The sequence below is a fragment of the Rattus norvegicus genome, chromosome 2 (genome assembly GCF_021556685.1).
Source record: "Rattus norvegicus strain SHRSP/BbbUtx chromosome 2, alternate assembly SHRSP_T2T, whole genome shotgun sequence".
NCBI classification, from domain to species: domain Eukaryota; kingdom Metazoa; phylum Chordata; class Mammalia; order Rodentia; family Muridae; genus Rattus; species Rattus norvegicus.
In genome coordinates this window covers 183,010,170-183,020,991 of record NC_141535.1, presented here as the reverse complement: position 1 = coordinate 183,020,991, position 10,822 = coordinate 183,010,170, and the positions used below count along the sequence as shown (strand labels likewise).

General features: G+C 41.5%; 1 pseudogene; it reads left to right on the top strand.

The window, feature by feature from the left end:
- The first annotated feature begins 9,818 nt into the window (after positions 1-9,818).
- LOC147996395 (TD and POZ domain-containing protein 2-like) lies at positions 9,819-10,498 on the top strand (annotated as a pseudogene).
- Positions 10,499-10,822: the final 324 nt, after the last annotated feature.

Genomic DNA, 10,822 nt, shown 5'->3' with positions numbered 1-10,822 from the left:
GGGTGTTGATTGATACTGTTGTTCTATCTATCTTGTTGATTTTCTCAAAGAACCACCTCCTGGTTTTGGTGATTTTTTTTTTATATAGTTCTTTTTATCTCAACATGATTGATTTCAGCCCTGAGTTCGATTATCTCCTGCCCTCTAATCCTCTTGGGTGTATTTGCTTCTTTTTGTTTCACAGCTTTCAGGTGTGCTGTCACACTGCTAGTGTGTGCTCTCCAGTTGTTTTTTGGAGACACTCCAAGCTATAACTTTGCCTCTTAACACTGCTTTAGTTGTGACCCATAATTTTGGGTATGCTGTGCCTTCATTTTCACTAAACTCTAAAAAGAATTTAATTTATTTCTCCCTTGACCAAATTATCATTGAGTAGAGGATTGTTCAGTTTCCATGTGTACGTGGGATTTCTGTTTTTGTTGTTATTAAATACCAGCCCTAGTCCATGGTGATCTGATAGGATGCATGGGATTATTTCAGTCTTCTTGTATGTGTTGAGACCTGTTTTGTGACCTATTATATTGTGAGTCTTGGATAAGGCACCATGAGGTGCTAAGAAAAAGAATCTTTTGTTTTAGGATGAAGTGTTCTGTAGACATCTGTTAAATCCATTTGGTTTATAACTTCTGTAAGTTTTTCCTTGCCTCTGTTTAGTCTGTTTCCATGACCTGTCCATGGATGGGAGAGGAATAGGGAAATCTCCTACTATTATTGTGTGTGGTAAAATGTGTGATTTGAGTTTTAGTAAAGTTTCCTTTATTAATGTGGGTGCTCTTGCATTTGGATCTTGGATATTCAGAATTGATACTTAATCTAGGATTTTTCCTTTGAGTTTGAAGTGTTCTTCCTTCTTTTTTGATAACTTTTGGTTGAAAGTCTATTTTGTTCTATATTTAAAAGGCTACTCCAGCTTGTTCCTTGGGACCATTTTCTTGAAAAATTATTTCCAGCCTTTTACTCTTAGGTGATGTCTATCTTTGTCTCTGAGGTGTATTTCCTCATGCAGCAAAATGCTGGTTCCTCTTTACATATCGAGTCTGTTAGTTTATGTCTTTTTTATGGGGGAATTGATTCCATTGACGTTGAGAGATATTAGGGACCAATGATTGTTGTTTCCTGGGGTTGTTGTTGTTGTTGTTAGAGGTGGAATAATGTTTGTGTAACTAACTTTTTGGGGGGTTAGTTGAAAGAAGATTATTTTCTTGCTCTATCTGTGGTGAAATTTCACTCCTTGTGTTGGAGTTTTTCATCAGTTATTTTTTGTACAGCTGGATTTGTGTAAAATATTATGTAAATTTGGTTTTTGTCATGCAATATCTTGTTTTTCTATCTATGGTAATTGAGAGTTTTACTGGATATAGTAGCCGTGGCTGGCATTTGTATACTCTTATGGTCTGTATGACATCTGCCCTGGCATTTAGAGTCTCTCTTGGGAAGACTGATGTAATTCTGATAAATCTGCCTTTATATGTTACTTGACCTTTTTCCCTTACTGCTTTAAATATTCTCTTTGTTTTTTGGATTTGGTGTTTTGACTATTATGTGAGTGGAGGAATTTCTTTTGTGGTCCAATCTATTTGGAGTTCTGTATGCTTCTTGTATGTTCATAGGCTTCTCTTACTTTACGTTAGAGAAGTTTTCTTATATAATTTTGTTGAAGATATTTACTGGCCCTTTAAGTTGGGAGTTTTCACTCTCTTCCGTATCTATTATCTTTAGGTTTGATTTTCTCATTGTGTCCTGGATTTCTGGGATGTTTTGGATTAGGAGCTTTTTGTGTTTTGCATTTTGACTCTTGTCATTGTTTTCTATGGTTTCTTCTGACCCTGAGATTCTCTCTTGTATTTCTTGTATTCTGTTGGTGGTGATTGTGTATATAACCCCTGCTCTCTTTCCTAGGTTTTCTATTGCCAAAGTTGTCTCCCTTTTTGATTTCCTCATTGTTTCTATTTCCATTTTTAGATCCTAGATGGTTTTGTTCAATTCCTTCACTTGTTTGTTTGTATTTTCTTATAATTATTCAAGGGATTTTTGTGTTTCCTCTTTAAAGGCTTCTATGTCTTTATCTGTGTTGTCCTGTATTTCTTTAAGGGAGTAATCTATGTCCTCAATGTCATCTAATATCATCATGAGATTTTAAGTCAGAATCTTGCTTTTCTGCTGTGTTGGGGTATGCAGGTCTTGCTGTGGTGAGAGAACTGGGTTCTGATGATACCAAAAGGCCTCAGTTTTAGTTGCTTAAGTTCCAGCTCTTGCCTCCCCAATCTGGTTATATCTGGTATTTGCTGGTCTTATTTTCTCTGGCAGTGGCTTGAACCTCTTCTAAGCTTGTGTGTCAGCACTGCTGGGAGATCAGCTCTCTCTCCTGACAGGATTTGTGAACAGAGATCTCTGGCACAGGGTCAATTCTGTGTCCAGACAGAAACTCAAGGGATCCTGTTCCAGACTGCTTCTTCATTCCTGTGTCCTGAGGGTTCCAGGTAGGTCCCTCTGAGCAGAAGTGATGGTCTCACCTGTGCTTTCATGTGTGTCAACACTCTCTCAGGGATCTGGGTACAGGGAGCTATGGCACAGGGTCATCTCCCCTGAAGCTCCTTCTTCCTTTCTTCCCTCCCCCTCTATTGTATCTCTTACTGGAGTTTCCTCTTTTTCCCCTTCTTCCTCTTCCCCTTCCCCTTTCTCCTCCTACTTTTCTTCCTCTCTCTCTCTCTCTCTCTCTCTCTCTCCTCTCTCTCTCTCCTTTCTCTCTGCCTCCATTTCTTCTCATCTCTACTCAACTACCTTTCCCTTTCTCTAAGTAAATACTATTCTATATGAAAGCTATACTAATTTTATATATATATATATATATATATATATATATATATATATATCTCAAACTATATAATAACCTCTATTCTATACTATTGCTGGTACCTCAGGGGGAAGGATGTCAAAGCATTTTCAGGAATTCTTTCCCAGATTCACTTAAATATGTGGTTTGGGAATATCCTAAATGCTTCTCAATTCAACCACTTTAATTGGCAGAATTCAGCTTATCAATACCTCATAGCCTGCATCCTCTACAGGTTAGTTCTGACCTCTTCAGATTTGGAACTGCAGTGATTGCTCTGCTGGTCCTGAAAAGGGAGAGGGTATTCTGTTTTCCAAGGGCTATAGCATATCAGATATCAAAGAGTAGAATTTGGGATGTCTGCCTTTAGGTAAAGTGAAATGTAAAATTCTAGATACATTTCTCATCTCTCACTAGTTTGACATGTCTTAGAGAGTCCCTACAGCCCAGAGGACATAGAAATAATTACAGTGATTCAATCAGCTCTGCAGTTCCTAGCTCTCCTGTATGTCTTGCTCCAATTTTGCTTATCCCTCAAAATTGGATAAACCAATTGATTTTGATTTTTTATTCCTCCATTAGACTTATTGCAAACTATGAGCATCAGTGACTTTGTATCTGGTGCTTTGGGGGCCTCGATAGAAGGATCCTCTGTTTCTAATCTGAAATTTAAAATGCTTGTATGTTTCACTGTGAAACATACCCCCTCCCCCTTTGCAGAATCTAAATTATTCTTTTCTTAACTCTCAGGAGCATGCACCTATATGGTAGAAGTCGCTTATTAGAGGAGAACTGAGAACCCCTGAGCAGGAAACATGGGCTCTGCTCATGCAGTCTCTGTCACACAATGGGACAGGTGTAAAGATTTTTTTAAAGAGGTTGAGGAGAGAAGTGATTTTATGGGTGACCTGCCAGATCCAAAAAGACAGCAGGACAACAGGTGTTTTAGCCAGAAAAAATAGTCTCCTACCACAGAAAGCAACTAGACATTACAATAAAACCAAACTGAAAAATGCACACAGAAAGCTAGAGAGAGAGAGACAGAGACAGAGAGACAGAGAGACAGAGACAGAGACAGACAGACAGAGACAAACCTAGACAGAGACAGACAGATGGACAGAGAAACAGACAGACAGAGACAGAGACAGAGACAGACAGACAGAGAAACAGATTGACAGACAGAGACAGACAGACAGAGAGAGAGACAGACAGACAGAGAGAGAGACAGACAGACAGAGAGAGAGACAGACAGACAGAGAGAGAGACAGACAGACAGAGGGAGACAGACAGGGAGAGGGATGGACAGGCAGGGAGAGGGATGGACAGGCAGGGAGAGGGATGGACAGGCAGGGAGAGGGATGGACAGGCAGGGAGAGGGATGGACAGGCAGGGAGAGGGATGGACAGGCAGGGAGAGGGACGGACAGACAGAGGGACGGACAGACAGAGGGACGGACAGACGGAGACAAGCAGACGGAGACAAGCAGACGGAGACACAGACACAGGCAGACGGAGACACAGACACAGGCAGACGGAGACACAGACACAGGCAGACAGAGACACAGACACAGGCAGACAGAGACACAGAGACAGGCAGACAGACAGAGACTCAGAGACACAGAGACAGACAGAGACTCAGAGACACAGAGACAGACAGAGATTCAGAGACACAGAGACAGACAGAGAGACACAGAGACAGGCAGACAGAGATTCAGAGACACAGAGACAGACAGAGATTCAGAGACACAGAGACAGACAGAGATTCAGAGACACAGAGACAGACAGAGATTCAGAGACACAGAGACAGACAGAGATTCAGAGACACAGAGACAGACAGAGATACAGAGAGACACAGAGACAGACAGAGATACAGAGAGACACAGAGACAGACAGAGATACAGAGAGACACGGAGACAGACAGAGAGACACGGAGACAGACAGAGAGACACGGAGACAGACAGAGACAGACACGGAGACAGACACAGACAGACACGGAGACAGACACAGACAGACACGGAGGCAGACACAGACAGACACGGAGGCATCCACAGACACGGAGGCAGACAGAGAGACAGACAGAGAGAGACAGACAGAGAGAGACAGACAGAGACGGACAGACAGAGACGGACAGACAGAGATGGACAGACAGAGACGGACAGAGAGAGACGGACAGAGAGACGGACAGACAGAGACGGACAGACAGAGACGGACAGAGAGAGACGGACAGAGAGAGACGGACAGAGACAGAGGGAGACGGACAGAGACGGACAGAGACGGACAGAGACGGACAGAGGGAGACAGAGGGAGACAGAGGGAGACAGAGGGAGACAGAGGGAGACAGAGGGAGACAGAGGGAGACAGACACTATGTAGATAATCAATGGTGGCTGCCATACATCTTAACTCCCAGAAAGAGGAGAATCTGGTGATATCTTTCACAGTTTCTAGAAATTGGTATCTAAACTGAAGATGCCTTAACCATATTTTACTCCAGAGGTGAGAGTCCAGGCAACCTTCAAATATTTTCCTGTAAAAGTAACTTTTATTTGCACTATTCATTGTGCAAATGAGACATTCTCCCTTGATGTACTGACATAGGACTAGTCCTTGAAGTTTCGAGCCTCCTTCAAATCAAATTAGGCTTTAGAATGTTCTCAGCTTCTGAGGCTTATGACTGAATAAACTCACCAATTTCTAGTTCTTACTGAACTTTGGCTTTCTGATTTCATTTGTTCTGGCTCAAAACTCCTCTCCACTGTAACTGATACAATCTGGCTTTCTTCAGCTGCCCAAGAATTGCCCACTTGGACTCATACTAACTTTGAAAATCCGTTCTAATCTTCTGTTTCCACCTCACTCTCTGGCTTGTTTAGTATTTACCTAGACATATCCCTCTTGTTCTCTCCTCAACTGGTCTCTGTACCACTGTCCCAGTAAAACTGTCCCCTCTCCTTTTCTCTTTCCACTGATCTCTTAAATAGCTTCCCTTTCCTCTCTTATAACAGTTGAACATATCATTTTCCGTCTAATCTTTCTCTGATTTTTTACTTTCTCTACACACTGGTGCTTCTTTCTAGAAACTAACTTTACCTTCAGTGTTTGGAATTAAATGTGCATGCTAAAGTTATGTCTGTTCTGGTAAAAATAAAAAAATAAAATTGCAGAACTGATTTCCTGCATGTACCCCAGCAATCTGGTTCCTGCTAATTCGAGCTCTAGGTGGGCAATTGGAACTAGCAATAATTTATCTGAGAAGCTAGATGATCCCCCCAGGTCTCAGTGGCAGCTATTCTCTCATAACTCTCTGCCTCTGCTTTGTTTACATACCCAACACCTACCCCCTAATAGTTGTAGTAGAAACTCCCAAAATCCATTAAAATTAGGACTCAACAAAGCAGATTTATATGCTAAATTCTCAATCCACAATACATCCACACAATAAACTTAGAACCAACTGATAAGGATATAAACTGCCTAAGTAGATAAGAAAAAAAATGCCTATAGAAATCTATCCCAGCTTCCTTTGCAATGCAGGACTGCTAAGATCTTGGTCATCCTTCTCCATCTCAATCTCCATCTTGATTCTCCTTCCTACTTTTTCTCTCCTGCTTTACAAAAACTTTGTACCCATCTTATGACTGTCCAATCATGGCCTTGACCTAACTGGCACCAGTCCTCACCCGCATATTGTCATCAACCTACATATGTCTGTCTGTATTCCAGCAAGAAGGATGAAAGACGTGTGCCCAAACTGAGCCAATTTACAAATAAAATCAGTTTTTTTTTTCCAGTAAGTAACAGAATTTTGGAATTCACACAATGATCAAATTGGTGAAACAGTTTTCATTTGGGGTGGAGGTGTCAAGCTCCTCCTCAGTGTTTTGGGAACAAATTGATCAAACAAATCTTGGCAATCTGGATTACAGGTTGGTTACCCTCTGAAATTTCTTGACCACTGGCCTCTTTTTGCACTTAGAGACTCAGGTCTCTAATGTCCTTCAAAGTCAATCTCTAGAATTTCTGTGGTTGAGAAGAAAACAATGGAGACACAAGTGAAGACATACTGATTAAGAGAATGAGAAGGAGCCAGAAGAGTAGAACAGATGGTCACAGTTAATATGAGGCCAAGCAGAGCAGTTCAGGAAAAACTACAACAACCCAGATTGAATCGGTTACACTGGAGAGGAGTTTTAAATGACCCAGTCAGAGCTCTGAAAGAACTAGGAAGGAGTGTCTTTTTCAGACATAAGTGTCAGATGCTGAAAATATTCTAGGACTTGAATAGAATTTATGGAGGCTAGAAGCATTGAGTACTAGGTCTATATTGGCATGTGGAGGCAGAAAGCCTTAGAGATGACAATAAATACAGATGAATAATAGTTATGATTACAACAAACATGTTAGAAAGCCAACTGCTCTGTCACCTCTGGAGGTATGTCTTGAAAGAACAAAGATTTTTTTTTTTTTTGGTTCTTTTTTTTGGAGCTGGGTACTGAACCCAGGGCCTTGCGTTTCCTAGGCAAGCGCTGTACCACTGAGCTAAATCCCCAACCCCCAAGAATAAAGATTTTTAAACTATCCCCCACTGACCCTGCTGTGAGGGTCAGTGCACATCACAAAAGAATAACATCACATGTTATGGGGAAGTAGTCCAGCCATAGACCACCTGACCTCGATAAGGCCTGGATGAACTTAAACCATCCAGCCTCGATAAGGCCTGGCTGAACATAAAAAGAGTTGGGGTCAGCTTGCCCCAGAAGCAAGGTGGCCTGGAGTTGAACTGAGCCCAAGTTAGATCATGTGTGCCAATGTAAACAAACGAGTGAAATTGCTTTGCTTTGTGTAACTGTTGCCAACTACCTATGTAATTTTCCCTATAAATACCATCCCCTATTTGGGCTCCGGGTCGACTCCTTTATCTCCTGTGTGAGATACATGTCATCCCCAGAGCTCTGGTTCCTCAAATACACCTCTTGTTTATTACATCAAGACTGGTTTCTCGTGAGTTCTTGGAAGGTTGCGTCCTCTCGAGATTTGAGTGGGGGTCTTCCCCACCCTGGTGGTCTTTCAGTCTGATAAAATCATCTTCATTTTAGATACCAGTGTCTAAAAATGGTGAAAGATCTGATTCCAGTCTTTTGAGGATTCGAAGAACCCATGATGCTAATACTAGCAATAAGTCTAAGGAAGAAATCAAAAATCAAAACCAATTGATTGAGTAATCCTGTATTGAGGAATACGTGGCATTGGAGCCAGACATACAGGAGAGCTGGGAGTGACTGAGCTGATTGAATCACTAGTCATTTAGGTGTCCTCTAGACTGTAGGTCTAAGATATGAAGAACTGGAGAGATCAGAGAGGTAGGCAGAGTTTTACATTTCATTTTATATAAGGGTGGTACTTACAAACCCTAAACTTTGATAAATTTTGAATATGTGCTGCAGGTATTGGCAAACAGCAAAATCTCTCCCTGTTGAGGCCCAGCAGAGCATGCACTGCAGATCGAATCTGAAGAGGACAGAACTCACCAGTAGAGAATGGAGACTACGAGGTATGGAGAAGATGAATCCTGCCAATTAAAGGGATTAAATTGAGAAGCATTTAGGGTATTCCTGAACTCTCGAGTGACTCTGAAAAGGGATTTCCAAGGACAAATTCCTGAGGGGGAAGTATAAGACCACCAATCAAATTGGGCAGAGCCATCACAAGGTCTGTGAGTCTGATTGGAGTAACACACAGGAAATAAGAAAGCCACCTTCAGAGGTTTGGGGATCTGCTTCCTGCCCACCATATAGGAACTTTTCCTGCTGCTCTCCATTTTGTGACCACTCAGACATCTGACAAGGTAAGGGAAATATTCCTTCCCTGATCATGTTTATGTCAAAAATCAGTGTAAGACCATCCCAAGGGAAAATAATAGCCATGCAGAGATGACATTGTCCCCTCAGTTATGGAGCATTTACCGCAGAAAGCAAAGTACACTGGTGGTGGCTATTCTTCCTGTCTGGAGTTAAGTAATGAATAAAACTGGTGGGCATGCCTTTTAAATTATTTACTTAAAATAAATTAGATACAGTTCAAATACCAATGCTTTAGGTAGAAAAATGCACCTTTAATCTAGATCTTGAGACTAGAATACACACCTTCAACTGGGCCACACCTTTTGCTGGAGGCCTATGTAAGCACATATGTAAGCACATGGAAGAAGGAATCATTGAGTCTTTGCTTGCTCTCATCTTACTAGCAAGCCCATCTTCAGAATTTAGGTACATAAAAAAGAACACCTGAGACTTCAAACCTCATGGAATTAGTACTAGTTTTATCCATTGTAATATTAACATAACAGTACCCTGCATGATATTCTCATATTCCACTTTATATTTATATAAAGGAATTCATTCTGTACTTTTTCCATAGGACCCTGACTAATACAACACACTTGAAATAAGAATGTATAAAATTTTCTAAACACTTCCAATGTTGGGTAGGCTGGCCAAAACTAGTTACCATTGACCAAAGAATCAGTAAATACACACAGAGATATACACATGCAGAGGCAAGAACAGAGACAGCGACACACACAGAGAGAGAGAGATGAGACAGAGAGGGGGAAACAGAGTTAAGTCACTACATGTCAGTATAGTCTTCTAGAAAACAAATATTGAAACCTGGAGAGAAAATTGCATAAATACACATTTCCAACATTGGGGAAGGAGCAATTTTGGAGAAACTGAAAGTAAAGTCTAAAATAGATCTACAATTGTATCCTATAGGATGAAGAATAAATAACTTGTACTTTTTCTCAGATCAACATTAACCTCTACACTACCTCCAGCCGAAATGTCAGGGTACCTTGAAGCCAAAGGCTGAGGCTACACACATCAGTGTTCAGAAATTCTGTTACAAGTGGATCATTAGCAACTTTTCATTTTACATGGAGGGAATTCAGGAAAATATTACAAGCCCAGTGTTTGACATCTACTTCTTCCTGAACACCAGCTCACCCTGTGCTGCAAGGTAAGCATATCAGAACCCTTTTTTAGCAGGCCTGGACAGAACATAACACCTGCAATCAGGGATCCAAGGCAGATGTTGGCCAATGACCTAGGAGAGCTGTGGGAGAATTCTCTCTTTACAGACTGCTGCCAGGTGGTAGCTGGCCAGGAATTCAGGGCTTGCAAGGCCATCCTAGCAGCGCTTTCTCCAGTTTTCAGAGCCATATTTGAACATGAAATGCAGGAGAGCCTAAAGAACTGAGCTGAGGCCATGAACTGGATCCCCAAGTCATCAAAGAGATGATGGGCTTCATTTACACAGGAAAGTTGCCACACTTCTACAGTCATTTCGTGGTCACTGGTATGCTGGCAGCTACTGACAGGTATGGTCTGGAGGATTTGAAGATCATGTGTGAGGATGCCCTGTGCAGGAACCTCCTTTTGGAGAATGCTGCATACACACTCAATCCTGGCTGACCTCCAAAGTACAGAGCAGCTGAAGACTCAGGCCCTGAATTTCATTACAGTTCATGTGCCTGAGGTCTCTAAGACTTCGGGTTGGAAGTCATGGTGGAGTGTCATCCATACTTAGTGGCTGAAGCACTCCACTCCCTAGCTTCTGCACAGAGTATTTTCTTGGAGCATTCACTCAAACACCTTAAATTGTCTTAAGACCTGGTAAACAATGACCTACAGCTGACTTCTACAATCAAAAACCAGTATTGTTAAGAATTACCCCTGATTAGATAATGCTAACTATTGCTGGAGCATTTACACTGACGTTGTGGGAAGAGAATATGGTGGCTCTGGACTTAAAACAGTTGTAATAGGTTAAAATGGCAGGTGGGAAAAGGCAACATTAGAGTCTGGGAAACTCTACCTGATATCTACCCTGTTGATGTTCTTGTTTGATATTTGTCTGATGTCTTGGAAACTGGGATTCAATTTAGTTACTGGCCAGAAGCTAGCCCAACTCACTTTCATCAGAGAAACCTG